This window comes from Perognathus longimembris, chromosome 1 (assembly GCF_023159225.1).
Source record: "Perognathus longimembris pacificus isolate PPM17 chromosome 1, ASM2315922v1, whole genome shotgun sequence".
NCBI classification, from domain to species: Eukaryota; Metazoa; Chordata; class Mammalia; order Rodentia; family Heteromyidae; genus Perognathus; species Perognathus longimembris.
Window position 1 is genome coordinate 112,644,043 of NC_063161.1, and position 21,454 is coordinate 112,665,496.

A 21,454-nucleotide genomic window follows, 5' to 3' on the forward strand; every position below is an offset into this window, starting at 1 on the left:
CTTAGAATCACTGTTAGGCTTTTGTCTTCCTATCTTTGTCCATGTTTTTGTGGGTGCATGTATTTTTATTCCAATGTGACACAAATAATTTTTTAGCAATTGCATTGGTACAAACAAATATGCAAATAAATGTGAGAAATACTTTGTAGTACAACAGATGCCTATTTAAAAAACCTTTGTTGTTTTATTTTATTAAAATAGTCAATGTTCATTTTTTATCTCATAAAAATTTAAACAATTAATATTCATGTTATCTTAATATATATTAAATATTACTTCATTGATATTCCTCTTTATCTTCCTCTTTGTATTTAGAAATTTTATTTAAAAATCATTTTAGAGAAGCTTTACTGTCACTCGAAGAGATATTTTACTGCCATCACTGTAATCTATGACAATGCACTCAGCTTGTATGTCTTACTGAGAGACATAGTTACCATTAATCATAAGCAGAACATATATGGTGGTTTCAGTTTAATTCTTAATGGGCTCTATAGTACATAATAAAATTACCACAGACAATTCATGAGTAGCATTTAATTAGTCCACAACTACCTGATTTTAAAGATTGCTATATCCAATTTCTCACTGGCATAATGATCTTTGAGAAAAAATATGGTAGGTAAAAATATAAAGTAATTAATTCATATCATCTTATTACGCACAGCCATGGGGACAAATGGAGGGAACGTTATTCTCCTTTTAACTGTTGCACAGATTGGAGTGGGTCAAGGATCTGACTGACTCTTCTATCTTAACCTGAAGAATGGCAAGCCTGAAGCAAAGATTTTGGCAGTTTTCCTACTTCTGGCATAGGACTGAGTCTAAAGGGAAATGAAACAGGGAAGTGGGAGAAGTAAATTCTAAGAGATCCTCACTAACATGGCCATCAATTTAAATCTTAAATCAACAAAACTCCTGCTCATGCATGACATTGTCTGCAAAAGTTTGATGTTATTAAGTCTTATGAGTAATGCTATCCCTGGAGAGGGAAATAGAAGAATTTTGCCTTTGTTCTTGTCTCTTACTAATCAATATCAACGATGTGATCCAAATGCGGGTTAAAAATGATTATCAGAGCATCCATGAGAAGTGATATTCTTGGGCTTTATCTGATGAATATGACTTGAGTCCCATGAGATTATGGTACAAGCTCATTTAGTTTAAAGCCACCAGCCATTGCTGTCTCCAGAGAGAGGGAGACAGACAGAGAGAGAGAGAGAGAGAGAGAGAGAGAGAGAGAGAGAGAGAGAGAGAGAGAGAGAGAGAGAGAGAGAGAGAGAAAGAGAGAGAGAGTAATGCTAATGTGATCATCAGTTTCTCGGGAAAGAAGTCTGACTGACCAGTTCTAACATATGCTTATGCTGTAATAAAATATCAAGCTACATATTACAAGGTGGTATTTGAATGACTGCAGACTCTTTTCCTCTTCTTCAATAATTACAGCACACGTACAATAGATAATCTCTAATAAGGACAACTTTATTTTTCCCCCTCATGAGACTAAGGTATGAGCAAAGGGTGAAATGCCAATACAGTTAAAGTAGGTGTTAGGGGCATTTGGGAAACCAGTTCATAAAATTTTCTCACACACTATGGATCTACTCAGTATATATACCTATGCCATTTGCATTATGTAGTAGAGTATCGCTTCATACTTACAAAATTGAGGCTCATGGTTACTTATAATACAATATATAATTCCTTATAATACCAAAGTTAGGATAAAGAAGTGTAGCTACATGGTTATCCTTTGTTCAATGGCCAGTATCTCTCTCTACTAGGGACTAGGAGTACACTTTAATGTATTAACAATGATGTGGCACATGCAAGGGATGATTCTAATAGTTTTAATCCTTTGAAAACTAACTGATAGGTTACTGAATGAATACTAGAAAGCTAGAACTTGTGGTGTCCTGGAGAAATGGTGAAATGGGAGAGATGGGAAGACAAATGGAAAGAGGAAGGGCAGGTAAATGCAATCATAATATTATATATGTGCACACACATATATATGAAAATGAAATGAGGAAAATTGAAGGAATACATAAGAATGAGAGAGGTTGTTAAGAATTATGAAGGATGTTATTTGCTACCAAAAAATCCAGAGATCCATCAAACACAGTTTATCAGGAAATGTGAAATGTAGTACATTTTTATTTACCTTATAAATAATGTTCTAACATATTCCAGTCAATTTGAAGATACAAAATATTGTCTGATATAGTAGGTTTATTCATATTATATAGTTTTATCTTTTACTGTGTGATATTAAGATATTTGGGGAGGCATATACTGCACTTAATTTCTTCAGCAGAGTTCAATTAGTGTGAGGCATCATTAGGGTAGATCAGCATGATATTCTTCCAAACAGCAAGAGGATCGATGTTTCCAGCATAAATGCTGAAATAGTTCTAAGGCAATGTTTAAGTATGTCCTACTGCCCCTCTCGTGTGTGGTGCCCCCTAGTTTAGGAGTGCAGAATAATGCAATTGACAATGCTATTCAGTTTGCCAGGAGCCATAGGAAGCATTTAATTGCACCAATTGACATTCCATATCAAAAGAATTAAAACTGAGGGTAAATGTAGTTACTACAGACCGAAGAAAAAATAAACAGATTTTCTTTAAAAATAATCACTTTTCTTAGCAACTCAGGCTGTGAACAGGGGTATGACAGGGAGCATTAGCTCTTCATTACCTATTAGATGGCATAATTTATCTTTGGAATCCACCAGATGTTGTATTACATCTGATGCATTTTCCATGGCAGAAGGCTATTTCTGTTTGTCCCTCCCTATCATAATGTCTCATAGGACACAGATTATAAAATAATGGAGATGTTCCACTAACTGTGAAGAATATTGGGCTATGTTATCCACTTGGGGAAAAAGTGAATGGCTATAGAGTGGTTAAATGGATGTATGATTACAAAGCCTTATGAAACAGTTTGATCCCAAACTGCAATCACTGACATATAAGGCTTTCTCCTTAGTTGGGGAGCAATGATGGTATTATGTTTACTTCTTTACTGGTGTCCATCAGAATTTCCCTAACTGTTTCTTTAAATAGCTCTTATTATTTCCCCTCAATACACAGTTATCTTATTATTGATCCTAACCCATTTTTGGAAGTAACTAAGGCAATATTAATTCTTTCCTCCATTACTAATTTTAATCAACATTTTTACCTAACTTTCTTTTAAATATCTGCCATTCTTCTTTCTCAGTACTTAGTTATCACAGTACGGGCTTGTGTTTCTTTTTGAAAGTAATTAAGGGAGTATTTACCCATTTTTGTTACAATGACTTTTCAGTCTAATCTCATGTAAATCTGGATTCCCCTTTTATCAATGATTTCAGGACCTCTGAACTACTCTAATTCTGGAAATTTGTGAAACAACAACAAAAATTTCACCATTCTTTCATCCTGATAGCTTATGTCACTAATCAGTTCACAAGATCTCATTCTACTTGATTTTTAATTTTAGTTTAACTAATAGATTACTCAAATTGTAATTTTAATTTATTTATTGTCAAAGTAATGTAGAGAGGAGTTACAGCTTCATATGTAAGGCAGTAAGTACATTTCTTATCCAACTTGTTACCACCTCCCTCATTTTTTCCCACTATCCCCACTCCCCATTTCCCTAGCCCTCCCCATAAGTTGTACAGTTGGTTTAAAGCTCATAGTTTTTAAGTATTTTTATTGCATTTGTTTGTCTTTTGTCCTTTGTCTTTCCATTTTGATGTTCCCCTTTACTTCCATACTTCCAATAAACATATAACCAATATCTAGGGCAAAAGAAATCAGGAAGAGTGACATCAGGAGTAAAACCCTGGGGGAAGAAAGACAAAAGAAAATGGCATAATTTCACATGGTATGTTGAACATAACAACAACAATAAACCACTTATTTCCATAACTTGGAGTTCATTTTGCTTAGCATCATCTTATGTGTTCATGTGTACATAGCAATTGAGCTATTGTGATCTGCTGATAGTACTATCCTAGTAGTGCACTAATTATTAACAATGAGGGAGACCATAGAGTCTATGTTTCTTTTGGTCTGGCTCACTTCACTTAGTAAAATTTTTTCCATGTCTTTTCAATTCCTTACGAAAGGGGCAATGTCTCCTTTCTGATAGAGGTACAGAATTCCATTGTGTATATGTACCACATTTTCTTGATCCATTCATCTACTGAAGGCCATCTATGTTGGTTCCATATTTTCACAATGGCAAATAGTGCTGCAATGAACATATCTATGCTGGTGGCTTCCTTGTAATTTTTTTCGTAGATGTCCAGAAGTGGGCTGCTGGCTCATAGGGGAATTCTGTGTTTAGTCTTTTGAGGAATCTCCATAGTGGATTCTGCTTCAAAAAAACTATATTACTGGGATATAAAGATCAATTCTACTTGTATGCAAAATATTGACTTTCAGTTTGAAAGTGATTCAGATTCCTATAGGTTCTATGGTTATTATAGTATTTGCTATGGTATCTTGCCCAATTCTCCACTCAAGGCATGATTGTTGACAGTGTTATGGATGCTTCATATAGAGTGTGTTTCTGAGAGTTGCCATTGGCCATTGGGGACTGCCTCAACAAGTGACTGCCTCAACAAGTCCTTCTTTCTTTTTTTTTTTTTTTTTTTTTGTGTGCAGCATTGTGCATAGTACATGCGGTTTTGTGTCCATTTCCTGTATTCTCTTATCTCATTTTTTTTTCTTTTTTTTTTTTTTTTTATATTTTTTTTTTCTCAAATTTTTATTTTCAAACTGACGTACAGAGAGGTTACAGTATCATACGTTGGGCGTTGGATACATTTCTTGTACTGTTTGTTGCCTTGTCCCTCATGCCCCCCTCCCTCCCCCCCTTCCCTCCCCCCTGCCCAGTTGTTCAGTTCACTTACACCAAACAGTTTTGCAAGTATTGCTTTTGTAGTTATTTCTCTTTTTTTACCCCGTGTCTCTCGAATTTGGTATTCCCTTTGAATTTCCTACTTCCAATACCAGTAAACACGGTTTCCAATATACTCAGATAAGATTACAGAGATAGTGTAGGTACAAACATAGGGAGGTGATACAAAACATCATCAATAATAGAAACTACACATTCACATAGGACGTTGAAAGTAGTTATAACTGTGATATATCACTTGTTTCCATATCATGGAGTTCATTTCACTTAGCATCATCTTATGTGTTCCTAAGGGTATAGCTATTGGGCCTTGTGATGCTCTGCTATGGCTTGCCTAAACCTGTACTAAGTCCTTCTTTCTATAGAAAAAATTTGGTGAGGCCACACCAAATTACTAGTCCACAAAATTGCTAATCTACAAAATTATTCAAAGGGCTTTCATGTCATTTTAGCTACTGAATATTTTTAATGGTCATAGAATTCCAGAACTCCTTGTGGAACTAAGACCCCTACACATATCAGTGTCATTTGATGTCTCCCTTTCTCTATTCCTGATTCCTTCACTTGAAACACATGATATTTCCTAGAATCTTCCCCTTGACAAAACATTTTTACATAAGTTTCCATTACAGAGTCTGAGGAAGTCAACTCATTATATCAACAAATTTGTTCCTGGCCCTTATCTTACACTTCTTGAACTCTACAGTGATTCCAAAGTTTCTATCCTGAATATATGAATTACTGCTTATTCCAAAAAGCGTTTAAATTGCTTTCTCCTGAAAGTATTGTTATTTTTTGTCTGTTTCTTTTCTTCATTATATTTGTTCCATTAGTGGGGCTTGAATTCCGGGCCTGGGTGCTGTTTCTGAGTTTTTGTGCTCAAGGAAAGCACTCTACCACTTGAGCCATAGCTCTGCTTCAAGGTTTTTGTTTGGTTTTGTTTTTTGTCGTTTGTGGGTGATAAGAGCCTCATGAACTTTACTGCCCAGACTGGCTTCAAATTTTGATCCTCAGCTCTCAGTCTCCTGGGTAGCTAGAATTAAATGCATGAGCCACCAGTGCCTTTCTTTCTTTTACTTTTTCTTTTTAATTAGTAAGGATTAAAAAAAAGTGGTGAGGCAGATCCTTAAGAGAACATACTACTTTTGGCAAGTCATCTGTCATTACGCTGTCTTAGAATATACTCTAAACTGGAAAAAAAAACAACCCACTCCATGCTGTCAAGGGAGACAAACTTGTATGTATGTTTCAAGCTTTTAAATTCTGGACACACAGATGTCCACAGATGGCCAGGATTTTGATTTTGATTTTAATTCGTTTTTGTTTTGCATTTCTAAAATAAAACAACAAATGAAACTCCTCAAGGCAACATATTCAGTCTCAGTGTAGCCTTGTCACACTTACAATTAATTCTTAAGTCTAATTTTCTGCTGAGCGTTCTTTACTCATTGATGTTAAGGCTGCTCATAAATGAAACCATAGAAACACTGTGGCTTCCATGGAGTGCCTCAAATTGGCAATTGGCTTCTCCACGCTTGTAAGTTTCACTTTCAAACATTCTATTATCAGTTAAAGAAAAAAACAATGCAATGGAACATAACAGAAGACAACATACAGACCATAATTATCATTATATACCCTAAAATTTTATTGTGTAGCAGCAAAAGAATCTTTATTGCAGTGAAAGTCCTCAAGAAATTTCCTGCCTGGATAGGCTTCAAATTGTGATCCTCAGACCTCAGCATCCTAAGTAGCTAGAATTATAGGCATGGTCCAACAAAAGCAGATTAAGCTTCTTCAAAACAGATCCTGAACAAAAACTACATAATGACACTTTTATTCATAGGCATGATGTTTGAGCAGCAATGAAGGTGAAGAAAATGATTCAGGAAGAAAAAAGAAGTTGGCTAGATGTAACCTGCCATGCAGAACACTACATGCTATTAAGTGTGACATGGCCCCATCACATAAGAATAGCTATATTAATTATTGGATATTTCTGAGGATAGGCCATGCCTAGGAAAAATGATAAATATTTTCTTTCTCTGAGTGCTTTATTATATCATTCAGCAGATCTTTTTTTTCTTGCTCTTAGGATGCTTGAATGGATATTTCCAAGTGATGTATTATGCCTCCATGTCTGAAGGGACATTTGAGAAAATGTATATTGGTTCCATAGAGAGAAGAGTGTTAAATCTGCTTAATTTTTTGTTAGAATTTATAAATGGGGGATATCTGTATTATCTGGAAGAGGAACAACTGCCAAGAGGCTTTTGGAACAGGTGAAGCAAAGATCTAAAAATTAGTTAAATGTTCTATGAATTATATATGTTGTTTCTAATTACTTTTCACAGTGCTTGGATCACATAGTAAATATCAACTGTTGCTACTGTCTTCAGAAAATAACATCACAGTCTAAATAAAAATGTACCATGTCCCCTATTATTTATTTATCATTTTGTAAAAAGCATTATTTATAAGAAGAATCAGAACAATATTTATAGAGAAATTTAGATTTTCTAATGGGCCTCTGAAATAAATACTCCCTTATTTCTGAGCCTCTATTTAGTTCTTTTTTAAAAAAATGACAAAAGATATAGGCAATTTAGAGGAAACCAACAGAAAGGAAATATCATCTGTTTTCCCATTACCATTTCCACCAAAATATAAATAAAATACTCTGAGCATATAGCCTGAAATTTATGGATTCAAATCAGACTAGAAGTATTTGTATAATAGTACACTTAAAATCTCATGGTCAACATACCAATCTATAAGTACATCATAATAAACAATGGGTTTTTTTTGTTTATTGATATGCCAGGAATATTCTTTTTCTTCCAGAAGCTTAGGATACCTTTTTCCCCCATAATTGAGCTGAGCTGTTTGAAAAAGTTAATTTCCCCTTTGAATCCAGGGCAAAGATGTGATTCTGATCTAGACAATCTACGAGTTCAGTTTTTCAGTATGTTGTACTCTGGAAATGTCACATGACAAGAGTCAGTAAAATTGTCAATTACACCATTGAGAAGATTGTGGTCTGTCATGGGCTAGAGGTCAGGTCCTCTAACCTTTTCCCTGCTGGGATGACCTCAATGGATCAAATTGTGGTATATTACAAAGTGAAATTTTACTCATCCATGAGAAAGAATGATATAATGAGGCAGGAAGATTTGGAAAAAAATATGATATTAGGTGAAGTAAGACATAGAGTGACAAAAATAGAATAGTTGTCTTCATTTGTGGTAGCTAGAATTAGCCCATAAATCTATAAGTAAATATGTTGTTTGGTATGCAAGTGGATATAAATGAATTGACTGAAATATGAAAGACTATAGGGAATACTCAGTGTAATTTAAAAAATATTTATTGTCAAAGAGATGTACAGAAGAGTTACAGTTTCATAGGTAAGGTAGTGCGTACATTTCTTATCCAAACTTGCTACCTCCTCCCTCATTTTCCCCTGCCTGCCCCTCCCATTCTCCTTCCTGCCATGAGCTGTACAGTTGGTTTACAGCATATACTTTTGTAAGTATTGCTCTTGCATTGGTTTGTCTTTTATCTTTTGTATCTCCACTTTGATATTCCCCTTCTCTACCCTAGTCACAATACATGTATAAACACAACCCAGGGTACCAAAGTCAGTTACAGTGACATCAGGGGTAAAACCATTGGAAAGAAAGACAAAAGAACAACTCATAATTTTACATGGCATATTGAACATAGCAATAACAATAATAAACCACTTGTTTCCATAACATAGAGTTCATTTTGCTTAGCATCATTTTATGTGTTCATATGTACATAGACAAAATCAAAGGCCAACAAAGTAAACACCAGGAAACTGGTACTTGGAAGGAGGAGGGAACAGAGGAAAAGGTAGAGAACTGAAGAGGAGAAAGTGGGAGGGAATATAGTCAAGAATATATAGAATCTCATACAACATTAAGAAAAGTAAGGGAAGGTGTGGGTTATGGGGGGGGATGAGAATGTTGAAGGGGTGACCCTGATCAAGATGAATTGCATTCATAAGCTCCTTTGTTAAAGGGAAACTCATTTGTACAAACTCATTTGATGAAAATTTAAAACATATTACTGTCAACATATGTTGGACACTATACAAGTAGGATTTGATAATATAGAAAAAATATAGGCCTGAAATTTATGTGGATATCTATCTACTAGGTTGGAAATGTCTGGATGTGCAGTACTAAGAAAGGAAATGAAGAGTCAAATTATAGAAAAAAGATTCTTTAGAAAGTGAAGGAAGAGGTTTAGATGATAACATTCTAGATGACAACCATGTCTAAAGCTTGACTTAGTCATATACCACTAAGGTCTCATTACTACCAAAGCTATAATTGCTGGTTCTGCTCTTGGATCCTTACCTGTATATTGTGATCCATTAATTATAATTTATTATATTAATAGAATATGTTAACACTAGGGAACCTCTGGTAGGAAATATAATGGAACTTTTTAACTTAATATTTGTTATGTTTCTTTTTTTATGTCATTTCATTCTCCTTCTCCTCCTACTCTTCCTCCTTCTTCTTCTTATATTTTTTTGCCAGTCCTGAGGCTTTAATTCAGGGCCTAGACACCATCACTGAACTTCTTTCCCTCAAGGCTAGTACTCTACCACTTCAGCCACAGTGCCACTTCTAGCCTTTTCTGTTTATGTGGTACTGTGGAATTGAACCCAGGGCTTCATGCATGCTAGGCAACCACTATACCACTAAGCCACATTCCCAGCCCCTAAGCCATATTTCCAACCACTGGAACTTTTTGCACTAGCTTTGCAGTTTTCATGTAAATCTAAACACAAAACGGTTATTTAAAAATTATTCTGCACATTAATCAAGATATATTATATTCATAAACTACTTTTTTAAATGGTAACACTTTAGTACAACTATTTTAAGATAATGATAAGAAACATAAAAGCAAGTATCCTGTGTAAAATAAATCTGCTTTTCTATGTCAAACTTTCCAAAGATAAGTGGACTGTTCTCCTAATACAAACTGTACTTCAGTCAAAAAGGTGGAAAACACATTTTCTATTGTTACTCCTTAGGTAATCTGTAGTCCGTAAGTCCAACAGATAGGAAAATAATATATAAATAAGACTTTCATGGTCAGTTGTAGGCACAAATATCTTAATCAAAAAGATGAATACAGGTTTGAAATGGAATTTCAGTCATAGATGTAGTGGCTAGCTAGCATAATCCCAGATAGGTGGAGATTGATAAGATCTCCCAGCCTGGACATTAGACTGGAAAAAATATGAGACCTCATCTGCCAACTAATCTTTGAAAAGATATGGCATTTCAGTCATTTTGTTTAAATAGAAATGCTCAGTTTTATATCTTCAGGTTGTTTTTTAGTTATTCTAAGACCTGCTCTACAAAATTAGTATAATTGGCAGGGGCTCTTTATTATTATTTTTTCTTAAATCAACCTTGGTAAAATCAAATGTGGTTCAGTTTTTAATATGGCAGTTTTGTATTCTTTACATACTTTTATCTCAAAGTGTTTTTTCAGAATAGTTTATAAAGCTACTTCATCTTCATAGAACAGCACTACTATCATTAAGAAATTGTCACTACTGTTACAGAACAATTAGTCGTTCAGAGAGAAACTTCTTTCTGATTTCTCTTCATAAATCATGATTTAGTTTATAATCTAAAGATGTTCAATATCTTCAGTTCTAAACAAAGGACAGATATAGTGTTACTAAGAAGACTATATTCAGTTAAAATCCCATTGCAGCTGATTCACATATTGTATAATGGACTTTTACTTGGATTGCTTTTACCTCTTTTTTAGGAGTTTTTAAACATAGAAATAATCAGGTGGATTTCACATAAGGATAGGAAGTATGTGTCAAAAACATGATATTTCTGTTCCCAGCATTCAATACAAAAAGAAAAAGAAAGGTATTTATAAATTTATATTCAAAACACAATATTGAAATTCATAGACTTAAACACCAGTCCTAGTTATGAGATAACATATTTTCTTTTCATGGAACTCAACACATCTTTGTCTGGGTCTGGGAGCTTAGACAATACAGTTTGATGCTGTGCAATTTTCCATAAGAAAAGTAGGATAAATAGATGAAAATCCCATCATTCCGATTCCACAGGAATTTAGAGAAAAAAATAAAGGGTAAAGGGACAAGAATTTTAAGGAAATATAAATCAAGAAAATGTTCATTTTTCCGACTCTGGGATTTCAGAACTTCCAATGATTAAACCTGGTTCAGTACAAATGTAAGGTCCATTTTTATGGCTATTTAGGAATTAGATAATAGGATTCTTGTTTGTTTGCTTATATCTTGCTTTTTTTTCCTGCTATGTCCTTGTGCTCTGTCCAACACTAGAGGCTTGGGCAAATTGAAACATTGAAGCTGTATTGTCAGGTGAAGAAAGTTCTAGATTGTATTTACAAATCTCTCTTGGCCCCTGCATGTCCTTGACAAAGGTGGGAATCAGAATTACATGTAGTGATGAATAGCATGGCATAGATAGATGATGCTAGCTTACAGCACAGAAGACCTGGGCAACATGCAGAAATAGCAGAAAGTTAAAAGGTCAGTTCAACAGAAAGGAAACAGGCCTTCAGCTTTAGACATTAACATAACAAAGAAACTATAAAAAATAAGCAACAATTGATATTGCCAGCTAGTGCCAACAGAATCAAGTAAGATGTCCCCGGCATACAACACATTAAGTATCAGAAGAGGGTCTATAGGCCATATCCTCTACACATATTTAGGGTTCCAGAGTATATAGAAGACGGAACCAGTTGAATAAGGAAAGACACTTTTTCAAATCTACTAATGATAGAATTCTACTGAGATTTACAAAGGAAATAGCATATTGTTTATGCCTTTTTTCTTCTAACTAGCTATTGGCAAGAATGGAAAATGGGGAAAGAGTTTTGGAAAAGGTACAGAATCTATGTTTCCTTTGTTTTTAAAAGTTTATTTTTTTATTGTCAAAGTGAGGGGTCACAGTTTCATATGTAAGGTAGTGCATACATTTCTTGTTTCCTTTGTTAAGCATAGTGTAATGTATTGGAGTCTTCCATCCTGACAAATATATTTTGAAATTCTCAGTTGTGTGAAGCTTTATTTTATATAAACTTCCATTTCTCAGTCTCTAGGTTCTTGACTAATTTCTTGATTCAATTTCTGAATTGAGGCTTAATTTTTTCACAAAATATAACCTTTTGTTGCTTTTATCCAGATGTCTTGAAAGAGCTGCTAGTAGTTTTTTCTTTCATCTTGTCACTCTTTTTGCTGTAACATACTAGTTCCATCATGACTTAGTTGTACCTTGTTTTTACACATTTTTCTTTCCAGTTTACTTCATCAAAATCATTACTGTGACCTTAGTCACTTTCTCCAGTTGTTTTCTAACACATTTCTCATTTCTGGCCTCCACATCCAATACTGACCAGTAGGTAACATCACTAAGACAATTTTCACTAACAAAATTGTAATACCTGAGTATTATGTGTATTTTATTACCTTAAAATAATTTCTGCACTCAAAAAGTCACCAATGGAAGACACATAAGACTGACTGGGGAATGGTTAATTACCAAGAAACACCCAGAGCCTGACACATAGACTTCCATACAGGAGTCAACTAATCAAGACTTAGGGACACTCAAAAGTTCTGAAAAAATGTTGCAAGCTTTGACCTCCCATAGGTCAAATGTAACCACACCTATATCCTGCCTAACACAATATTTATTGCACCTCAACCATAGAACATATTTCATTCTTCTAGTGGTTTCTTTGTCTTCCTCAACATTCTTATGTTTTATTCATCTTTTTCTAGAACATTTTCTAGGGCAATGCTTTATAAGACATAAATACTGGATAATATTTACTTGAACAGCAACTCAGTTTACTTATTAATTGTGAGAGAAATAGCATGTTCTTTTTTAATAATTATTTATTATTAAAGTGATGTACAGAGGGGTTACAGTTTCATATGTAAGGCCATAGGTACATTTCTTGTACTATTGGTTACCTCCTCCCACATTCCCCTCTCCCCCAACCCCCCTTTTTCTTTCCCCCACATGAGGTGTTCAGTTGGTTTACACCAAATTGTTTTGCAAGTATTGCTTTTGGAGTCATTTGTCTTTTTGTCCTTTGTCTCTCGATTTTGACATTCTTTTTCACTTCCCTAGTTCTAATACCAGTATATACAGTATCCAGAGTACTCAGATGAGATACAGTGATATTTCAGGGACAACCACAGGAAGGGGATACAGAGGATCATCAACAAAAGAAGCTACAGTTTCACATGGCATGTTCAAAGTAATTACAAAGGTGATATGACACTCATTTCCATAACATGGAGTTCATTTCACTTAGCATCATCTTATGCATTCATAAGGGCATAGCTATTGGGCTCTTGTGATCCTCTACTGTGACTAGCCTAAACCTGTGCTAATTATTCTCTATGAGGGAAACCATAGAGTCCATGTTCATTTGGGTCTGGCTCACTTCACTTAGTATAATTTTTTCCAAGTCCTTCCATTTCCTTATGAAAGGGGCAATGTCATTCTTTCTGATAGAGGCATAAAATTCCATTGTGTATATGTATCACATTTTCCTGATCCATTCATCTGCTGAGGGGCATCTGGCTTGGTTCCATATTTTAGCAATGACAAATTGTGATTCGATGAACGTTGTGCTGGTGGCTTTAGTGTGCTCTTGTTTGTGGTCTTTTGGGTAGATGCCCAAAAGTGGGGGTGCTGGGTCATAGGGGAGCTCTGTGAGGAATCTCTGTACCACTTTCCAGAGTGGTTGAACCAGTTTCCATTCCCACCAACAATGAAGTAAGGTACTCCTTTGGCCACATCCCCTCCAACATTTGTTAGTGTTAGTTTTCCTGATAATGGACATTCTTCTTGGGGTGAGATGGACTCTCACTGTTCTTTTGATTTGCATTTTTTGTATGCCCAGTAATGTAGAGAAGTTTTTCATATGTCTCTTGGCCATTCTCATTTCCTCTTCAGAGAAAGTCTCTTTTTAAGTCTTTAGCCTACATGTTGAGGGGCCTGTTGTTTCCTTGAGTCTTTGTTTTGGAGGAATTTAATTTTTTTGTTCTGCGTATATTTTAGATATGAAGCCTTTGTCAGTTGTATGGCCATGGCCGGTAAAGATCTTTTCCCAATCTGTGGGCTTTCTGTTTATATTGCAAGCTATGACCTTTGCCCTGCAGAAGCTCTGCAGTTTGATGCAGTCCCATTTATCCAATGTTTCTTTGATTTGTTGCATTTTGGGGCCTTTGTTAAGGAAGTTTTGTCCTGTGCCAAGGAGCCCAAGTGTTTCTCCTACTCCTTCTTATAGTATTTTCAGGGTATCTGTTTTTATTTCGAGGTCTTTGATCCATTTGGAATTGATTTTGGTACAGGATGATATGTAAGGATCTAGTTTTAATTTGTTGCCGGTGTTGAACCAGTTTTGCCAGCATCAGAGAAATATTATGTTCTAATATATCATATATAGGTTATATAATTAATCATGAGATAGTTTGTTTTAACTTATCATATTTGTATATGCATGCATATATATTTGCATATATATGCACATACACATATACTATAAACATAAACTTGGTAAGCTAAACATTAGTTGTACGGTTCTAGTTTGGATAAGGACACGGGGCAAAAATAGGGAAAGGCACAAAATATTTCATATGCCATGAGGAAATGATAAAAAGCTGTAATGTTCTTTATGCCTTATGAAATGACAGAGTGAGTCATGTCACTGGGTTCTGCTGAAAGGCAGACTATGGGCAGACTCTCCCTGAGTGTCTTAGCTCTATGGCCTTAAGCATACCTCAGAAACAAAACTTGACTTAAAACCTCTATATCTAAAAACATAAAATGGGAAAGCAAATGCCTACTGGAGACCATTGTCCAAGGATTGTGAAGGATATGCCACTTACTCTTTTTTAAGAATGGTGTGACTGCCTCTAAGACAACTGAAATATCGATTTCATATTTAACTAAAATAAGCACACAAGTAGCAAGTTAGGAATTTCTTTGTTACCATGATCTTGCTAGTAGGGCAACTGTGTTTGATTTGTAATCATAAACCAGTCAACCCCAATATTTTTAAATAATTTACCCATCTGTTCTTTGTCTTATTCCTGTTCTCCACAGTTTTAATACTTTGAGTCCTTTAACTTCCTTCCTCCCAGATTCTTAGTTAAGTCATTTCTTCTTTCTGAATTCAAATTGATGCTTGTGATTTATTTTATTCTTGAAGCAGCTTTGTCCATTTTATTGTATTTTATTTTTGGCCAGTCCTGGGCCGTGAACTCAGGGCCTGAGCACTGTCCCTGGCTTCTTTTTTGTTTTTTTGCTCAAGGCTAGCACTCTGCCACTTGAGCCACAGCGCCACTTCTGGCCATTTTCTGTATATGTGATGCTGAGGAATCGAACCCAGGGCCTCATGTATACGAGGCAAACACTCTTGCCACTAGGCCATATTCCCAGCCCAGCTTTGTCCATTTTAGTGATATATTTCTTTGTATCCCACACCTCCTCTCAGCATGATCTCTCTACCTCCTTGGAAGCCAATATAACCAAACAGCAATGTTCATGAAGCTACTGCTTAACTATATAGCAAAACCCCTTGGCCTGTTTCACAGAATGACAATAGGGCACCAAGTATTGTTATTTCAGGTACAAGTGATTTCATTCTGGCTAGAATTCAACCTGTGTTATATGGAACTGCTATTCTCCTAAGAGCCTTCAGGTGACATCACTGTACTGCAAATTGGGATATATGATGATGCCGTTGAAGAAATAAATGTACAAATGGGGTTGCTCAGAGCATTCTAACGGATTCATTCAAACCATATCCTAACACACAATGGATGTAGATTAGGATGACTAATTCCATTATGGAAGAACTGTGAATAAGCCATGAAACATGCGCCAGGACTGAAGATGCATTCTCTCTTCTTACTAGAATAAATCCTTCACCAGGAATTAGTCTCAGCTATAATGACCTACATTACTTAAGATTTTGCCCCTTCATCAAAAAAAGTCCTTCACGTAATACTTTCCTGTGGCCTGCCTCCCTTTCATCAAGTACAGAATCTTCCCTCTAGGTTTCAGGATAACTACTGAATTTTTTTTTTTTTTTTTTTTTTTTTTTTTTTTTTTTTTTGACCAGTCCTGGGCCTTGGACTCAGGGCCTGAGCACAGTCCCTGGCTTCTTCCTGCTCAAGGCTAACACTCTGCCACCTGAGACACAGCGCCACTTCTGGCCGTTTTCCATATATGTGGTGCTGGGGAATGGAACCTAGAGCTTCATGTGTAGGAGGCAAGGGCTCTTGCCACTAGGCCATATTCCCAGCCCTGGATTTTTTGTAATGTGTTTTGTTTTTCTGACAAACCTTACTTCCTTATTACCTATGTATATTGTTGCTAGAAAGCATGCCCAATACATATTCAATAAATAAATTTCTGTCATGGAGTCATAGAGAATGCAAACTACAGTGGAATTGAATCAAGGAGGTCCACAAATAATTTTGAGAGTAGTCCAAGAAAACAATGCAGACATAGCCTTGAATTGTATTGGGGAAGCTTATTAAAGAAACAATGTGGCAAAAGCAGAAGGTATGGTTATGTGGGATGTGTGTTGAAGCCTGGTGTAGGGTGATGTTGTAAGGAGTGGCTACACTACTTGAGCTTGAAGGTACAACTTGAGATACAGGAAGATGCCTGTTGTGAAGACAAGGTAGTCTGGCTAAGGATTTACCATACACTTGAATGCAGTTAAGTAACATGAGCATATTTCTCCATAGCAATAATTGTAACAATCACATTGAAAGGACTGAAGACAGAAAGATCTATGATAGAATGTCAGTTAGAAAACATTTATGACATATTATACTGAAAAAAAAGCAGGGAAATGAAAAGTATTGGTGCTCATATATATCTGAAGTGATATCTACAGGATTTGATGAGCAATAATACAATTAAATAGTAAGATTAATAAGGCAAAATAAGGTTTATACCCCAAATTCTAATTCCAAGTTGGACAGTTCGAGAATTCAGACAAAGATTATAAGTACAGGAACAAGCAAAAAGATTTAAACTACATGCTTACATAATTATCTTTTATAATCTCTAAAGCCCAGTGCTAATAATTTGAGAAACACAATTATGAACCCAAAATATAATAATTTATGTAAAAGCTTTAAAATACTGTCTAGCATTTTCCTAGTAAGCACTCAATTTGATAAAACATGTAGATATTTGTTATCTTACATAATCAAAAACTTATCACATATTTCACATGATTATCACTACATTTCGTAAACTAACATCCAAGCATACAAGATTCCAAAGTCAATCTTTTATTTAATTTTTAGCTATTGTTACTTATGTTCTTTGTGGGATTTTGGGTCATGTTTGGGAAATTAAGGGTGTGAAGCAAGCTCTTCTCAGTAAGCAGCAAGTCAAGGACAGTCTCTAATTCTGTGCTGCACGTTATCTAGTACTCAAGAGGCACTCAAATATAAAGTGATGCTCTCTCTTAAGCCTAAAAATATTTTAAGTATTAAAGTGTCACTGTCACACTTGGTGGTACGTTAGCAATATACTATAAAGCCCTTTTAGTAATAATAGCCAGTTTTCAAAAGATATCCTTTTTGCACAAAGCACAAAAGGAACCACTTCATAAAACAACATTTCCAAGTTTTATTAATACACCTACACGAGTTTTATTCAGGGTTGTGGTGTTTTAGTTCTTAGGAAGATGACTGAGTCAAAGTAGACTCCAGGATACCTAGTGGACTTTTACTAGGGCTCAATGTTTTTACAACTGAATAAATCATCCTGGAAAAAATTATTCTGCTATTCAAGGTACAGACAAAATAAAAATGAAATTTGTGCATTTTACTTGCTGATTTATTGGGCCACATTCAGGTTCAATAACACCAGTGGAAAAAAATTACTGAGGTTGAAATACAGTAACTATTTGGTTGATTCAAAAGACACTGCCTACTTAATGATACTAGGCTTGCTCAGTAATAACTATTTTCATTCTTCGTACAGATGGAAGACAAGGAGAGGGAATAGTTGAACTGGCTATTGGTGGAAAGTAAATGGAAGAAGGCAAAATACGTCAAAAAATTGTTCATATATAAATAAATCATTATGAAGCAGTTGTACAATTGTGTCTTGCCTTGTTTGATTCACATGATGTGATTGCTTCACTTGTTTTATCTCACATTTTCAGTAGTCATTTCTCTTACACCTAGAAGAATGTATATTAGATTTAATATGATTGATTTAAATGTGGCTGCTACTGCTGTACCTGTCATGGAGTTGTTAAGAAAAGTGCACTCATACAACTTTTCTATTGGGCTTATCACCTTTCTTCACACAAGAACTGTCTTTCAAATATGACAGCTTTGGCCAGTATGAGCAGAGAAACTACTTTCAATGTCAACCCTTTAATCTAGATGGTTTTACAGAGCCATACAAATGCTCATAAATGTGCTATTTCATACACCCACCAAAGATACACATGATTTTGAAGGTCATGAAACAAAGCACTGAAGTTTTGAAAAAGAATGAAAGAATGCAGCAAGTGTAAGAAATTTATTGTCTCATTTACCCACTCAATAGTGAGAAATAAATTAAATGACAATAAACATACAGTAAACATACATAATTGACTTATATGTTTCTGGCATATATAGAATTACAGCAATATAAGAAAATACATTGTTATAAGGTGTAGTCTGTAATCAAAATAATATTTAAGGATTTAAGAAGTAATTGTGTCATTTTAGGATGTAGAAACATTTCTTTTATATCTTCTTTTATTATCATTTTCTTATACCATTCATTCTATATGTGTTTTTATACATCCATCTTCAACTTTTGGATAATTTTTCAATCAATCATGTTAATATGAGTTATTATCTACTTGTATTAGATGATTATTGAATATCTTAAGTCAGTCATGATAAGGTTCCAAGCAACCCCCAAACAACCCCCATTATTGATTTTTAAATACAATTTTGAGTTGCACTTAAGTATTTCTAATTAAAATAAACATGCAAGATATAACAAATACATGAGAGAAACTGTGTCTGTCACATTCTGTGCCTTTCAATATAACTTGAGAGGTTTTCTAATACTGTAACTATTTTTAAATTTCCAACTTTAGGAAATAAAGTAGTTTTTTTTTTTTTGCTTAGAGCTCCAAATGACAGTTGCCTTTGTCATCCATGAAAACATGTTTCATGAAAAACTGGATGTCACTGCTATCCTCTTAAACTGTGTTAAATATGGTGGTAATAATGATCATAGCACACTGCCTCTGTGTTCAGTGTTTTTGATGACACATTGCACTGAAAATCAGTCATATCTTTCATCTTGATCTTTAGGTAGGCATATTTAATCCATTTTTATGATATTGGCAATCTTCCTTTACACATATTGTCAATAAGTTTTGTAGGTTGGAGAGATAACTTTATTGGAATAATGAACCAGGAGAAATAGAAATTATATAAAAGGTAACATTTTGGAATGTCCAATATTATGGTCTGAAGAAAGTTGGTAATTGGGAGAAAAAAGTTTCTCATTTTAAATAAGATCAATGTATGTACTTTTTTGAAATGACAATGATACCTTAAAGATGTGCAAACACTTTATTTCTGTTTTTATGTTACTGGTTATTACAGGTTACTGACAAGTAATTATGAAGGACTTTGTTACTTCTTCAAATTTTTGGATCCAGAAACTTATGGTGTCGAGATGTGGAAGAAAGTTAAATATATGGACCTGAAATTTTATTTTTACATCTCACTAATAAAGACTTCTGTTCATAGTACATATAAAATAAAAAAAAAATGTGAGGCAAATGATTTTAACTTTCTCCTTTATTCATGTATTTCTTCCCCTAGAATACAGCAGTAAGTATTATTATATTGCCAATAAAAATGTGCTTTTGAATGAGTTGATGAATGAATTGAAATTAAAAAATCTTTACTATAAAACTGACTCCCTGAAGAATTTCTGAATCTTGTTTCCTTGAGCAATATAAACCAATTTTTGCTTTCTTGCACTGCCATTATTTGCCCTATATGTTAAATATTATATAGTGATTGACTAAATTATCAATTCACTTTGCATATTTCTTTTCACATTAGGCAGTGCATAATAAATATTCAATGATAATATATGGATATTTCATATTGATGTATGGGATAAATTTTATTTTCATTTTGACTTTGATTTAGTTTTCTGTTTAGCTATAAGACAATGCTTGCTCAATTTTGACTCAGGATTTTTAGTTCTTTATTCCTTACATAACAATATGGAAAATACTATTAAATGGACCCATGCAAAATAAGTATTCCATTAAATGCAATATTTGGTTTCACTCTAATTCTAATTCTATAAAATTCATATAACATAAGAAGTAAGATATAAAATGTTGTTTTCTAGGTTTTCTTAAAAACTATTTGTGGGAATATGCTGGTATTTCCAAAATTTATACAAGCTATCCATTATATTACACAACCATGAGTAGACTAATACTATGGTATAATGTGTGTATTGTTTTACAGTGTTTTATAGTAATAATGCTGATCATCCTACTGATGTAAAAAGTATGCAGTCGTATAATTTTCTGGTTGTTTGTGTGTTGGAAAGCCTATAAAATGCTTCCCAAAATACATTTTTACCATTCAGGGCTAACAATAAGACTCTATTTGCCAGCATCATTTTATGTGATTTTATTAGGGTGGGACATATAGCTTAGTTTTGGTTCATACAATGTGGGTTGGAGGTTGTTCTCTATGAAAGAAAGAGGCTTGTGCTGTTTGGTGGTTTTCCTTATTAAAATACCATATGGATTATGTTGACACAATTGTGGGACAAGTAGAATCATCCATGATTTTAGAGAAATTAAACAAGAACACCTCTAAGAGATGCCTTGGCACAAATTGAAAGTTGGATAGAAAAAACAAATTTTTTGTTGACTTGGGCCATTGAGTTGTATGGTTTCACTAGCATGTAGGGTACATAATGAAAACAGAGAATGGTAAGAGGAGTTGTTTTTGTCAAATTATAAGGGCAATAAAATTTGTGAGTACAAAGATGAGGAAATGGATAAAGAGGATCTTGTGATTAGAAGTTAGAAAGCTGGTTAATACTTGGCATATGACCATTGGCCAATGATATTAATGACCTAATGAGTTTGCGATTATAGACAAAGAGATGGAAAAGATCATTTTAGCACAGTTGTTTGCTTGTTACTATTTTTAAAATATAAGGAACTATGAGAGAGTAAATTTGAAGAATTGAAAAGACAGAAAAACTAAATAGAAAAAAAGCACTGTTGCTGGATGGAATAATCTGTAGATGTTGGTTCAGTCTAGATGGTCTATGCAGTTGTTTAGTTCTTTTTTGTTTTCTTATTTATTGTCAAAGTGATGTATAGAAAGGTTACAGTTTTATATGTTAGGCCT